Genomic DNA, 15,256 nt, shown 5'->3' on the forward strand with positions numbered 1-15,256 from the left:
TCCTGCCCTTCTAAATTCGTCTGCCATTGCCTAGCTCTGTAGCCACCATTCTGAAGGGGAGAAGAGCAGGAGGTTTGTAATGGACACAGAAAGATGATGGGTCTTGTACCAGGCAAGTAATTTAGCTTCTTACTACCTCAGTTCCTCCTCCCTAAAACGGGGCAATGATCTCTCCCTCCTGGAGTTGTTGTGGAGGCTGAACGAGGTAATATAAATACAAATGCTGTTCTGTACACTCGGCACATGGCTGACTTGTAGCAACAAAAGGTCATTATTCTGCCACGACACCATCATTATTCTGGCTTTGGTCTTCCTATGAGCCCTTTTGGCCACAACTATGGTACTTCATTCTGGCTTCCTGCTCAGACCACTGACTCTCGGGTCTCAATGCCAGCAAGGGCTATTTGCTTATTATCTCTGAAGTCTTCCTTGGGGGAATCGAGGCACTGGAAGGCATTTTGCAAAATACTGGAAGCAGCAGTTCCATAGCAATACAACTTATCGCCGTATTGTTAAAGTCACTTCACTCGACACAACTTTGAGCCTATGCGTAAGCAGGGACTGGTCTGCAAAGGGAAGTCATGCTACCATTTAGTAACTGTTAGCCCGGGCCAGCATGGGGCAAGAACAGAGCCGCAGTTTGAGAAGGATGAGGCAGGGCTTGGTATCCATCCATGATGAGGTCAGAATAAGGACAGGTCTCAGAAGTTACCCTTGCTTAAGGGGTAGCACCAGTGTCCCCTTGAGTAGAGGTGGCTGAGAGATGGACCAGAAAGTCATTTTAGAATGCTCTGAATATCATTTGTAGTTCATTCTTTATAATTAGGCTTGTGTTATGTTCACTATATACCAAATCATATATGGTCCCGATGGCACTATTTCTGGGGAGACTCATAGAGGGTGACACCAAGATAGAATCTGGGTGAGCTATATTTAGCCAGTTGGAGGACAAGTAGTCTGAGTCAGACAGCTTTGGTCTGCGTTCCTCTCCTGCTTTGTGTCTCTGAACAATGACTTCATGGCTTCAAACACCAAAGATTCCCTCATCCACGGCCAAGCATTCTCTTCTATATCAATCCTATATTAGACATCAGCAGAACTGAGGCTCGTCACCTTTCCTCCAGGAAAACTAGATACCTTATCTACTGGTTCTGGGTGTTGAGGATGGGACACATGGGTCTACAGAATTTCCCTGGACTCACCAGGTAGCAGAGCCCCTGCAACTACCAGGAAAGAGGGGTTGGGAGGTCCCCCCCCCACCCCCAGCACGGATAGTTGCTACTTATTGAACAATCACTGAGCACACCCACTATGTGCCAGGCACCACGCTAGGCACTGGGAGACACAGACTGAACAAAATAGGCCGCATCTTTCCTGCCTGGTATTTACATTCTTGTCTCAAATATCTCAGGATGCTAAAAGCCCAAGATTGCATTTGCAGATAATTGTGTTAAGATAATTGGAAAAAGCGTGGGAGGCCAGTAGCTCTGAACCACAAAGGGATGGGCGAAGCGTGCATACACATCCACAACAGAGATCCAGGAATGCACGTGTGTCTATCTCTATTACTTTTATAATCACAGTCACGGTGGCCACTTCTCAGGCTGCCTGCTCAAAGATGACTCCCCTTCTCGTCGTCCCTGTGTGGAGGAGCAGCTCCCAGAACACACGGCCAGGGCAGTGTTCAGGGGCAGACACTGGACTCAGGCTGAGCAAATCAGTTTCTCACTCTTGGAAGTTTGAACGGAGATGCAGAGACTGAAAACCAAAGAGCTGACATGTACTAATGTCAGGCAGCACTCTAGAGGCTTCTGAACTTCGAAAAAGATTTTTTTTTAACATTTTAATTTATTTTTGAGAGACAGCACAAGCAGGGGAGGGGCAGAGTGAACGGAACACAGAATCCGAAGCAGGCTCCAGGCTCTGAGCTGTCAGCACAGAACCTGATGTGGTGCTTGAACTCACAAACCATGAAATCATGACCTGAGCCGAAGTCGGATGCTTAAACTGAGCCACTCAGGCGCCCTGAGGCTTCTGAACTTCTGCTGCAGAGGGGCCCAGAGCTGCCCAGGTTAATTATGGTCTCAGGTATTGGTTTTTCCAGATTCTACTTTGATTCCATAAGAAATACCACTCAACTAGTTTTTGTCTTGTTTTCCTTTGATTTCTTTTCATTTTTATTAAGCTGCCTACCATTGGTTTCTGTTGCTTGCAGCCAAACCACCCTGATCGATATGTTGCAAGGCCCAGAGTAAGCAGACCCAGTAAGCAGCATGCTTCACAAAATGCAGCCCGAGAAAGCCTTATTTCCCTGCATAGAGAGCATCCGATTCCGGAGTGCTTTCTGCAAATTCCCTTTAATCTCCCTGAAACATGCACTGCCACAAAGATGGATTTGTCACTAGATAGGCCCATTACAGACTCAGTTCAAAGAGGTTCTGATATCGATGTCCCGAATGGGTCTCATTACGAAGTTGTTGCAGCAGTAAAGTGGTTCCAGGATGCTGACTCTGAGCACATCTGCTCATGGACATGGCAAAGACAGCTTGGATCCTTCCACACGGCTTCCTTCCCTTGCTGGGGGTTTGTGGACCACCTAGGGATGCACAACATGCCTCCACTATTTACCTGGAAAGTGAGTCCTGCAGGAGATGGAGTGTTTCAAATGCAGAATCTTCAGGGAACAGAGGGGCAGTATAGTTGAGGTGAAAAGGCTAGACCGGGAGCCAAGAGACCTGAGTTCTGGAGCCAGCCCTGACAGGCTGAGTGACTTTTGGTCACTTCACTCATTCCTCTTAGAATCCTAAATCTAGATTAACACTGAAGATTCTAGAAGGCAGTCTGGTACAGGAGCAATCAGACACACTTAGCTTCTAGTTCTGACTCTAGAAACTCACTTGAACCACTCTGAGATTCAGAGTTCATGCTCTCGTAAAATATTTTGGTGAGGAAAAGCACACGTGCATATGGAAATACTTGGTGCCATGCCTAGCGCACGTTAAGCACTGCGTATGTGATGGTTCAGCCTATGACGGTTGCTTTTATGTGCCAACTTAGGGAGGCAATGCTGCCAGCTGTTTGGTGGAACCACTCATCTAGATGTTGCAATGAAAATATTTCATGGATGTAATTAACGTTTACAATCAGCTGACTGGAAATAAAGGCCTGAAAACAAGGCCCGAACCCACAACTGTGAGATCATGACCTGAGCCGAAATCAAGAGTGGGATGCTTAACCAACGGAACCACCCAGGCGCCCCTGGACTGAGGGACTCTTAAAAGAAACCTTAGGCTTCTACTGAAGTAGTTCAGAACCCTGTGCAGCACATGCAAGTGACCTGGGGCCAGCCAGCACTGGGTTCAAATCCTGCCTGCCACTCTCTTATGACCTTGGGCATGATGCTCCATTTCTCCTGCTCACAGGTTCCCCGTCTACAAAGTGGAGATGATGACTCTTACCAATAGGGCTGCTGAAAGGATGAAGCAGAACAGTCCCTCTAGAGCCCAACCCAGTGCCTGACTTAGAATAGCTGCTTCACAAACAACCCCCTTCCCCTTTCCGGCTCGGCTTACTGATGGGCCTGTTGCAGGAGATGCGTGAGTGCAGTGGAGGCGGGAAATACAACACACTCTCACACCTGGGGCGGGATTCTGGCTGCCAAGCTGCTTATCTACGGAGACAGACTGTGTTAGATCTCTGTCTCCAGCCAGCTCTCTGGGTCCTTCTTCATGTCCAAAACAAGTCAGGTGTTCCCGGCAGATTAAGTTTGGCCCCGTCCGATCTGGCCGAGCTGATGGGGGGAGGGAGACCGTGTACCGGGTGGCGTCTGTCTTCGAGCCCCCCTAGTGCTCTCTTCTGCACATCTTCCCTAGGCATCTCCCCATAGCTTGCTCAAGTCTACAAATACCGCCTGCTTTGCTCTTGCCTGGGAAAAGTGGTGAGCAGGGGAGAGGACATGAGCAGTGAGGATTCCTATACCAACTGACAGGGTGGCAGAGAGCAGACTGTAGGCTCGCCCGGGCTCAGTGTCATGTCAAAGAAACAGCATGAAAGGGTACCCTGTAAGGTAGACAGGCTTCCTGGGGTTTCGAATGACCAAACCCCAAGACTGGTCCTGACCAGTGCATGTGCACATCCATGCACACAAGCACATACACCCCTCCCTCCATCTCTCTCAATCTCTTTTCACCCCATCCTCTGCCCAAGAGGCAGGTCTCTGTCACCAGGGAAACAGGTACCAGGCACGAAGAGATTACGGAAGAGCATCTCAGAGAAATAAGGAACAGGGCACTGCAGAGCTCTTCTGACTTCATCCCATCAGTGGTGAGGACAAGGGCTTGGGCTGCCTAGCACTGCATCCTGGTGGATCACTTATCCTCTCTGTGCCAGTTTCTGTATCTGTGATCACGGGGGAGGTGACAACAGCACTAGTCTCAGAGGGGGTCTGTGAGGACCACACAGCACTTAAACAGAGCCCTGCAGATGGTAACCACTCCATGCATGACGGCCGCTAGCACGACTGCCCACCCGTCTTCTCACAGCGGCTTGACCGGGGTCCCAAAGGCTGGCGCCAGCACTGGCCAAGGTCTGACTCTGCTACTCATCTGTTCAAGTCCTCACTTATTCCACCACGTGCCAGAGGCTGTGTGAGCACTTGGGATACATCAGTAAATACAACAGGCAGACATTCCTGTCCTCGTGGAGCTGACATTTCCAGGACGGAGACACAACAGTAAGTGAATTACTGTTGGAAAGCAAGAATTTCTGTGAGAGAGGAAGGGGCTGGGTGAGGGGTATTAGGAATGCCAGGGATGGGGAGTGGGTGGCAGTTTTAGATAGGATGGTCCAGGAAGGCCCCACGGAGAAGGGTGAGCAGCAGGTGAGGGAGCAGTCATGTGATCTGGGGCAGGCGCTTTCCAGGCTAAGGAAGCAGCCAGTGCAAAGGTCCTAATGACGAGAGCACAATAAGGAACAGGGTGAGTCCCTAAAAGTGGGGCCAGAGAGGCAACGAGGGAAGAAGGGGTGCTGCAGGTCACATGGGGTCGTGTAGATCACCGAAGGTTGAGGTGGGCAAGAGAACGGCACTCCCTCTCCTCCAAAAGTGTCCATGTCCTAATCCCAGAAACCTGGCAACACGCAACCTTACTTGGCAAATAGGACTTCACAGATGTTATTAAAGATGCTGAGATGGAAAGATAATCCTGTTTTACTTAAGTGAGTGCAGTGTAATCACAAGGGTCCTTATAAGACAGAAGCAGGAGGGTCAGAGTCAGAAAGAAAGATGGGATGATGGAAGCAGAGGTAGGGGTGAGGTGGCCACAAGCCAAAGAATGTGGATCCCCCTAGAAGGCAAGACATTCTCCCCTAGAGCCTCCAGAAAGAACGCAGCCTGGGGTGCCTTGATTTCAGCCCTGAAAGACTGATTTCTGATCCTGACCTCCACTACTGGAAGATAATACGTTTGTGTTGTTTTCAAGTATGTTCATGGTGATTTGTGACAGCAGCCAAAGGAGACCAATACAGAGGTCTTGGGATTTTACTTAGTGAGATGCAGTGCCACTGGGGACTCTGAGCTAAGGGGTGAGATGAGCTGCTTTCTATATTAAAAGAATCCCTCTAGGGGTGCTTGGGTGGCTCAGTTGGTTGAGTTTCTGACTCTTGACTTCAGCTCAGGTCATGATCCCAGGGTCATGGGATTGAGCCGTGTGTTGGGCTCCGTGTTGAAAGTGGAGCCTGCTTAAGAGTCTCTCTATCTCTCCCTCTGCCCCTCTCCTCTGCTTGCTTTCTCTCTCTCTCTCTCTCTAAAAAAGAAGGGTCTCTCTGGCTGCCTTGTTGGTAAGAGGTTCCAGTGCTGCACGGGCAGAAGCAGGGAGATCAGTCAGGAGGCTCCTGAGGTGATGCAGGTGAGCTAGCTTGGACCAAGCTAGTAACAATGAAGGCAAAAAGACTAGCCTGGTTTTAGAGCCAGCAGGATTTCCTGACCCACTGGGCGTGGGCTGTGAAAGTGGAGTACAGGACGTGACCCAAGCCTCTTGGCTTGCATCATGGGAAGACAAGTTGCCATCAACAGAGATGCTGGTGTGGGCTTTTGGGGGAAGATGAGACTTCAGTTTTGAACAGTTCATTTGAGATGCTCATGGGAAAACTGAGCAGAGGCACCGAGAAGGCCATTGGGACATAGGAGTTTTGAGGTCAAGGGACAGGGCTGGGTGGAGCTATACTGGGGATCAGTGGCAGATGCCTTTAAAGCCACAAGACTGAACAACATCACCGAGGGACGGTGGAATGAGAAGAGAAGTAGCCAGCGATGAGAATTACAGGAAGGGACTAATAAAGTCAAGAACCACCAGGAGACAGGGATGTACTTCGGTAAGCCACGAAGAAAGAAATGGAGCAGCCATCAGTGGTCAAATGCTGTGGAGGAGTGAAGAGGAGAAGCGGGCACTGACCACTGGATTTTGGCAACGTGGTTTCTCCCTTGATGGCTGCCACCTGGACCCGAAGCAGCAGCCAAGACCAGCTAATGGGTGGGTGTGAGAGCCATGGCCATTTGGCATGGCCTGCCCGTACTTCTGCAGAAACGAACCAAATCAACATAAGAGGAGGGTCAAATCATTTGTCAGGAACGGGATCCACGTCACCATGCTGGCCCCTCGTCCCCCACCCAGCATGCACGCTGATGGTCAGAAGAGGCTGGCTATGGTGGAAGCAGGGGTGTTCAGAGAGGCCAGGGTCACTCACCAAGAAATGGGACCTTACACTTGGCAAAAACATACAACCTTGTTGTCATGAGTATCTTTCTGTGAAAAATGTTTAGTTTCACCTTATGTGATTAGAGGTTGGAAAGAACTGACCGGCATGGTGCAGTGGAGAGGAAATAAGTAAAAACTCCCGACTGACACCTGACTTCTTAACCATGTGCTGGGAGCCAGAAGAGGAGGCCAAGTTTTCCATTTAGACCCTCTAGGGGTCCCACAAAGGGTCACAATTTGCCTGCAAATGGGACTTGAGTTACTTGCCAGTTTCCCTCAAAGGATTAGCTAACTCCTTCCTCTCTACTTACCTGGACTCTGCTCTGTTCAGAATTCCCTGAAACAAAAGCTTCCTCTCTCATGGGCGTGGGCTTAGGCACTGCCAACCCCATTTGATGTTATTTTTAGGAAAACAAAATGAGAAAAATAATCTACCTCCAATGTACATAAAAATGAGAGGGGCGTCTGGGTAGCTCAGTCGGTTAAACATCTGACTCTTGATTCTGGTTCAGGTCATGATCTCACGGTTTGCAGGTTCGAGCCCTGCATTGGGCTCCATGCCGAAGTGAAGAGCCTGTTTGGGATTTTCTCTGTCTCCCTCTCTCTGCCTCTCCTCTGCTCATGCTCTCTCTCTCTCTCAAAATAAATACAACTTAAAAAAAATTTTAAAAAGGAGACAACACAGTCAAATTTGAACAGGAAGAAATGGTTTTGGAATTATCTCCTGTTTCGGTCTATATTGGGTGGGAGGGAGGGGGGCACAGCCGCAGGGCAGTGGAGGATAGCGGACATCAGGTGTCAGTGCTGGGCAGGCAAAAGGGGGAAAGGGCAGGGGATGGGATGAACCAGGACCCACACCCCTCACTGAGATGGTCTTCAACTCCTGCTGTGTGGTAGCCACATGGCATTGTGGCATCCCTGTGGCCAGGTAGTCTGAAGTTTCAGGAGGAGCCAGCTAAAATTCAATGCATTTGAGGGCTGAATCTCCCTCAGGGGGGTACCAGTTTGAAGGAGGCTGAATAGTAAGAAAGAGCGTGATCTTTATTTAAAAAAAATTTTTTTTTAAGTTTATTTATCTTGAGAGAGAGAGATTGCAAGGGAAGAAGGGGAAGGGGGTGGGGAGAGAGAATCCCAAGCAGGATCTACACTGTCAGCACAGAGCCTGATGTGGGGCTCGGAATCATGAACTTTGAGATCATGACCTAAGCAAGATCAAGAGTCGGACGTTTCACTGACTGAGCCACCCAGGCGCCCCAAGTGTGATCTTTTAGATGACAGAGATCCTATCTGAACTCTACCCCTTCACTAATTGTACAATCGGGGCAATTAGCTCAACTCTCTGGGCTTTTGTTTCCTTATCTTGATAATAAACATTTCACAGACTTGGTTATTAACAGAACTGAGATACTACACTCATTAATTAATGGACATTTATGAAGCCAGGCATAGAAACGGAGTAGAGAGCTGAATGAACAGATACAACCTCTGTCTGCACAGAGCTCAAAGTGCAGGGGGGGAGGAAGACAGGAGTGCAGGGCTCTCTGGTGCAGAGTCACGGAGAGTTTCCCACCACTGTGTTCGAGGAAGCAGGAGTTAGCTGGTTAGGGGAGGGGGCTCTAAATATTTGCAAAGCTCTGAAAATGAGAAAGCACATAAGGTTTGGGGAAACTGATTTCTTAGAAATGCCTGGCACATTCATTGTAGGTGGTCAAGAGATGGTAGTAAAGAATGCTTATGTATGTTCAGTACCAAGCATCTTAAACACTTTGTATGCTTCACTTCTTGAACCATTGCCATGTAGGACACAGGCACTAGTATTTCCAGTTTACTGATGAAGCCACTAAGACTCCAAGAGGCTGAGCAATTTGCCTTATAACCCAGCTGGCAGGTGCAATCACCATCATCACATCATCATTATCAAGTGAAGGTGATGACAATCACTGTTTTAGTTAAGGCTGCACCAGCCTAGAAATAACTGGGAAAGATCAATAATCATGGGATCTGTCTCAGCCAACTCTGTTCATGTGGGGACTTTACACCTGGAGCACTGAGCCTCTTGGAGTCCATGGGTCAAGGCAGCTGATGGAAGAGCCAGTGGGAACGGGAAGGAGGGAGACACCAGTATAAGACATACAGCCCGTATGCTTATCCTCACGGCAGACCCTTCCTCACAGCAGCCAGGTGGGGCAGAGGCCAGAGCACAGGCGGTGTCTGGAGACGTGAGCACCGATGTGCTGGCTTACTGAGCCTCCCACACTGGCGATTTCCTTTCTTCAAACAAGTGGAGTCTGCCATCGAGCCCCCGGATCTGGCCACGATCAGTAGTGTCCCTTCATTGTCAAATCTGACACTTCTCCATTTCCATCTTCCCCGACTCCTCTCTCATTTGGTGCTAAGACCACGCCCTCTGCCCTCAGCTGGAGAACTCCATCCCAGAATTTCCGGACAGCAGCTTCCCCCTTGTGTCAGCTTTGATCAGGGAACTGCTTTGGGCATCAGCCCTTGTGGTGCTGGTTACCATTTGGATATCTCTTGTTCCCTCTACCTTTGGGCAGGGGTGGGGGTGGGGGGGGAATCCTTGATCTCTGCTCGTGCGAACTTCTGCTCCCATAACAGAATTGGCTGAGCTGGTATTTTGTGGCAGTGCGATGAATGGCTGGGGCCAATGCTGACCAGTGACAGACTGCTGGGAACCACGGGCTGAAGGCACTGGGGTTGGCGTCGAAATTCCAGGAGAGAAGGAGGAGGCTCATCAGCTCTCGGAGCCTTGCATTTGCACAGCCCAGTCGGCAGCATCCGATGTCAGAGAGCATGCTGTTTAATCAAACCTGAGCTATAAGGAGTCCAAGCAGCTCTTACGGGCTCCTGGGGACTTAGGTGAAAGTCATATTCAAAAGGGATGGGAGGCGGGAAGGAAAGTTATGCTGGAGTGTGCACCTATTTCTGAAACCCCAGAACGGCCTCACGCTTTCTCTTAAGGCTTTGTGCACAGCCGGCAGGAGGAGCTTTGCCCTTGCACCTCTCCTGCCCACCTCTGCTGGCCTTGACGCATCCCTCGGATGATGGGCCCACATCTTCTTGGGGACTGCTTCCTTCTGGACAGTTCTGCTCGCCGGGGATCGTGAGAGGTGGTTCTGGACAGTTCTGCTCGCTAGGGATGGTGGGAGGTGGCAGCAGTCACAGCATGCAGACAGCCTGTGTGTATAACCTGTCAGCTCTGCCAGGCCTGAGGTCAGGGACGCACCTCGTCCATGGCTGTGTATCTAGCTCTGGCACACAGTAGGCACTCAATAAGTGTACAGAGAATGAAGGAATTCGTCTATGGTTGTCCTATGGAGGAGAGGACGGTATTGCGAAGGTTATCCTTTGGAAATGATGGGAGTTTCCAAAACTGGGTTGAAATTGTGGTTGGTCCTGCCCCTTAATCCACAGGACCTCTGGGCACATTTAGCTTCTGCACGTTCATCCTCTCGCTTGGATAACGGGAATGGAAGCCCTGTGCACTGACTGGGTCGCCATAAAAAGGAGAACATTTGTCGAGCACGTAGCACAGTGCCTGGTACACAGAAGGCACTTGTAAAACGCTCCTTCCTTCCTTGTTCCTTCGCAGACTGCTGTGCAGTCACATTCTCTGGTGATGTTCTCCAGGAGTACGTGGGCACAGCTGGGGTGGTCCCTGCTCGAAGAGAAAGCTGAGGCACACGTCTGAGGCTCACCCTCAGACCCTTTCCTGATTTCAGCTTCTTCCTGGAGCTAGTGGGTGGGCAGGGTGCAAACCAAACCCGTAAGTGAGCTCAGATGGTGAGAAGCAGCAGGCTAGTGTGGCCACAGGTGTAACCAACCGGGGAGGGGCAAGGAATGGCATTCGTGTGTGTGTGTGTGTGTGTGTGTGTGTGTGTGTGTGTGTTGGGGGGAGGGCGGGGGGGGGGTGAGGGAGCCTAAGGCAAACTGACACCTCGCAACCCCTCCCCCACTCCGTGGGATGAGTGTGATATTCCTCAGGCACTCCTGGCTGCCCAAGGACACAGGAAAGGAAAGCAAACAAATGGTTAACTGATAGAGATCACAGTCCTGCAGGACCCAAGTCTTCATTAGTTTACAAATGTCTTAGTAAACTACAAGAAAAAGCCAATCTTCTTAACAGCCTAATCTCCAGAAATCCTTAGACTTAGTTTCCTGGAGCCCCCAGATCACCCTCCCCTCCATAGTGATGTGGGGAACAGGCAAGGAGGGAATGGTAGGTAAAGTTAAGTTGCTTTATAACCTGCAGCCCACGGATAGATACTTGAGACAGAACACAGAGTCACACATTTCTCCAGCAACCCCCTCCTGTTGCAACGCTAATGTCTTACTAGAGAGAAAACAACTTTAACTTGACAATAGCAAGGCCTCCTGTATCCTAGAAGTCCTCTTCAGCATAGAAAGCTCATTTAGAAATTTCCTTTTTTTTTTTTTTTTGCCTTTACCTCTCCTAACTCCCTAGTATACAATTTTTTTTTTTATAATGTTTATTTATTCTGGGGAGAGAGACAGAGCATGAGCAGGGGAGGGACAGAGAGAAAGGGAGACACAGAATCCAAAGCAGGCTCCAGGCTCTGAGCTGTCAGCACAGAGCCCGACGTGGGGCTCGAACTCACAAACCACAAGAGCATGACCTGAGCCGAAGTCAGATGCTTAACTGACTGAGCCACCCAGGTGCCCCAACTCCATAGTATATAAATGGTCACCCCTCACACTTATAATGCAACTCTTTCTGCCCAAGGGTCCTGTCCCCGTGCTTTAATAAAATCACCTTTTTTTGCACCAAAGACGTTTCAAGAATTCTTTCTTGGCCGTCAGCTCCACACCCCCACCACTCCACAACCCCATTGTGTGTGTGTGTGTGTGTGTGTGTGTGTGTGTGTGTGTGTGTGTCTCAGGGAGGCTAGGAGAGGCCCCTGTCTCCAGCTGCCCCCACCCCCACCCCTTAAACCACCTAGCTTCAGTAGCACTAGGTGTAAGCATGGCCTTAACCAGAGTGTTGGGGCTCTGAACCAGGTTCAGGTTCACCTGAACCGCATCTCTGAGGGCTCAGCAGCCTCCCTCAGGGTGGGGGAAGGCAGGGGCAGAGTGCCCCTGTCCTGATTACTGTGCTGATAACCTTAGAGGCAGGCCCCACACAGCCAGCCCTGCTTCCTCTCTGAACAGGGAGGCAGGTAACAGGGTGGACTCAGACCCTATTCCAGTTGCCTAGGAAATGAGCTCCTGGCAGACAGGCTTCCAGGAGGTGTGTGGGGACAACAGCAAAGACTTGCAAATGAGGGTGATCAGGCTGTCCACAGAGAATGCGACTGTAAAAGACACACATAATGGATGAGGTCTGGAGAGCCAGGGGGCTCCCAGGCCCCAGCAAGATCCCGTGGCTCCGAAATTGGTGGCATTAACGTATCCAGAGAGAGAACCTGTCAGTCAGAGAGGGGTCAGGAAGAAACAGAAGCTGAAAATGAGTCTTGGGGGCAAATTTTTAAACAACGAAATAGCTATAGTTACAACACCACGCTCCACGCTAGGGACTCCATATTCACCACCTCACGTAACTCTCAGCATCCCTACCGACCCCTATTTAACTACCCCATGGCCACCATATTTACTGTTAGCAATCAGGGCTAAACTTCGGGGAGCGCTTTCTCTGTGAGGGCACTTTGTTAAGTGTTGGCTGTGGGTTATGGGAGGGCAGTCAATACCCCCAAAGTTAGGAGGGCAGCTTTGGGGCAGGCTGCCCGATTCACATCCTACCTGGACCCTCACCAGCTTGTGCTCTCGAGCAAGTTACACCGTCGTGCCACAGCTTTCTCTTCTCTGTGCGTGTGGTAGGGGGTGGGGGGCGGTTGTGAGGCTTAAATGGGTTATCTCATGTAGAGGTGAAGACAGCTCTCCAATGCATGGAATAGCACTTGACAAATACAACCCGTGATGATGGGCGTGGCCATGATGATGGCGGTGGAGATGGGCCCATCAGGCAATGGGAGCAATAAACGGATAAGCGTAGAACCCTTGGGATAAGCCCAAGATAAGTGAGTTGTCCCCTTGGCAATGCTGTGCCTGAGGGCATGCTTCTTAGTCTAACCCACCTCATCTCTAAAATGAGTTGTGATGAGGTGAAATGAGAAGATACAGGCAGAGTGCTGGTAACAGCGCTTGGCACATAGTAAGTGCTCAATAAACGTTAAATGTCATCGAGATAGCAGGATTAAATGATGAATTAACCCGAGGAAGTGCCACGTAGTCACGGCTCTTGGAAGGCAGCCAGTCGGCCTTGCTTGGTGCTACCTCGGCCTGGTCTTTTCAGATTTCTGCACTCGTTCAACAAGTATTTATAGAGAAGCTATGTGTGCCAAGGGAAATTTGATGCGGGAAGGTGGTCAGACATCATCCTGGAGAGAACAGAATAAAACTGAAATCTGTCATTCCTGCACGCTGTCAGAATACAGTATCCGCGTAGGGTGGCATGTTCGTCCCCTAGAAAGCAAAAGCAACATTTGCAAAGCAGATGTTTTAAGTTTCAGGCAGTGAACAAAGATGAGGATTCTTCAGGATTAGTGAAAGGGGCGGGAAGCTTGCCCAGTCTCATGGATCTCCCTCGACCTTCCGGAACAGCCCTCGAAAGTGCCAGGATGTATCAGGCCTCTACGCCTGTTAGTCCTTCGAGTCCATTACCGACTACCCAACTCTTTTCGAGGCCTCCCCTGTCCACCACACTGGGTCACCTGGTTGTGAGTCTGAGCTCCTGGATCTTCTCTTTTGTACCAATAACAAGAACAGCAACAGCAACGACAGTTGAGAGTAGCGCCTAGAATGTAAACCCCATGAGGGCAGGAACCTACGGGGCCTGTTCTGCCCACCGAGATAGCCCCGCGCCTGGAACAGTGCAGGGCCGCGGCAGCCATGACACTTCGGGGAATGAAGCACGTTCCAAGGCATTTTGCCAGGTGCTGTGCAAATACTACTATATTTAATTTTCCCAGGACCTTACGAGGGAAGGAATAATATGATCCCCAGTTCACAAATGAAGAAAAAAAACAAGTTACAGAAAGTTAAGTACCTTTCTGGAGGTCAACTAAACGCTGAGTAAAGGGTACTCAGAATTGAAAGGCAAGGCTGGGGGCGCCTGGGTGGCTCAGTCGGTTAAGCGTCTGACTTTGGCTCGGGTCATGATCTCACAGTTTGTGAATTCGAGCCCCACGTCGGGCTCTGTGCTGACAGCTCGGAGCCTGGAACCTGCTTCGGATTCTGTGTCTCCCTCTCTCTCTCTGCCCCTCCCCTACTAGTGCACTCCCTCTCTCTCTCTCTGTCTCTCAAAAATAAATAAACTTAACAAAAAAGAAAAAGAAAGACAAGTCTGAATGACTCTGGGGACAGCACTGTCACAATGCAGCACATTGCCTGGCACATAATAGGTACTCACTAAATATCTTTTTGAATAAGTGAATATAACTACACAGCTTCTCATTTTATAAGAAAAAAAGTGGAGGTGGTTATATGAAGTCACCCGGTGGCACTAAAGCTGGCAGTCTGCAGTGGGAAGGGGTGGGGGTGGGGGCCTGGCAATGAAGTCCAATTCTGAGTGTTGTGAGCAATTCTGAGTGCTGTACACTGACCATTCCCTCACACGAGGCTATCGTTAGCCCCTTTATTCATTGAGAAAACATAGGATTGGAGAGACGAAACTGCCCCAAATCACACACCTGGTAAGAACCAGGATTCGGATGCAGGTCTGCTGCGCCCTGCTGAATCCCACTTGACACTTCTGAGATCCAGTGAAAGCCACACGTCTACCAGCTCCTTTAGGAGGAACTGGCGAAGAGGCGGGGGAGAGATTTCAGTGAAACTCTGCAGCTGTGTCCGTGCGAATAACTTATTTCATTATTTTCCAATTGGTCTGTTTGTTTTTGCTGTCATATTAGCTGGTTGGTAAGCAACTGCTGAGGGGAGCCATGATGCTGGACTGTGTGGGGAAAGGTCCCCCCAAAAGGACGATGTGAATGTCTGGGCAGGGGGGTCCAATGAGAGGGCTGCCAGTCAGCCTGTGCTGGTGTCCCGGGGTCTGAGAGTGGTCTGGCCCCTTCCATTAGTGAGCAGGCTGTCACAGAGGCAAGCCCACCTTCCTCCGCTGGGGCCTCAGTTTGGTCACGTGTAATAACCGTTACCTCACAGAGAAGTGTGAACAAGAGAGGTGACGTATAACAAGGCAGCTGGCAGGCTTGCTTGCCCATGTTTAGGGCTCAAGAAATTGTAACTATCCTCATTTTTAATATTAATGTTTTAACAGAGTTTGGGGAGAGCGTTTTGTTGGAAATCGATGCTGAAGAAGTCAGTCTCGAAGAGGGTCCGCCGGCCTTGTTGGGGTCCACGACTCTCATGGCGAGCAGTACTCTTAACCTCATCCCAAAGTAATGATATAATACTGGTCACGAAGCACATCCACTTTTAGTGTCTGGATCAGAAACACATTCATCCCGTTCACT

General features: G+C 49.9%; 1 protein-coding gene across 3 annotated transcripts in view; it reads right to left on the reverse strand.

Annotated features, from left to right (window-relative positions):
• The window catches only part of LARGE1 (LARGE xylosyl- and glucuronyltransferase 1), a 541,763-nt gene that overhangs the window by 11,040 nt on the left and 515,467 nt on the right, over window positions 1-15,256 (reverse strand). The window lies entirely within an intron of this gene.

This window comes from Panthera onca, chromosome B4 (genome assembly GCF_046562875.1).
Source record: "Panthera onca isolate mPanOnc1 chromosome B4, mPanOnc1 haplotype 2, whole genome shotgun sequence".
NCBI lineage: Eukaryota > Metazoa > Chordata > Mammalia > Carnivora > Felidae > Panthera > Panthera onca.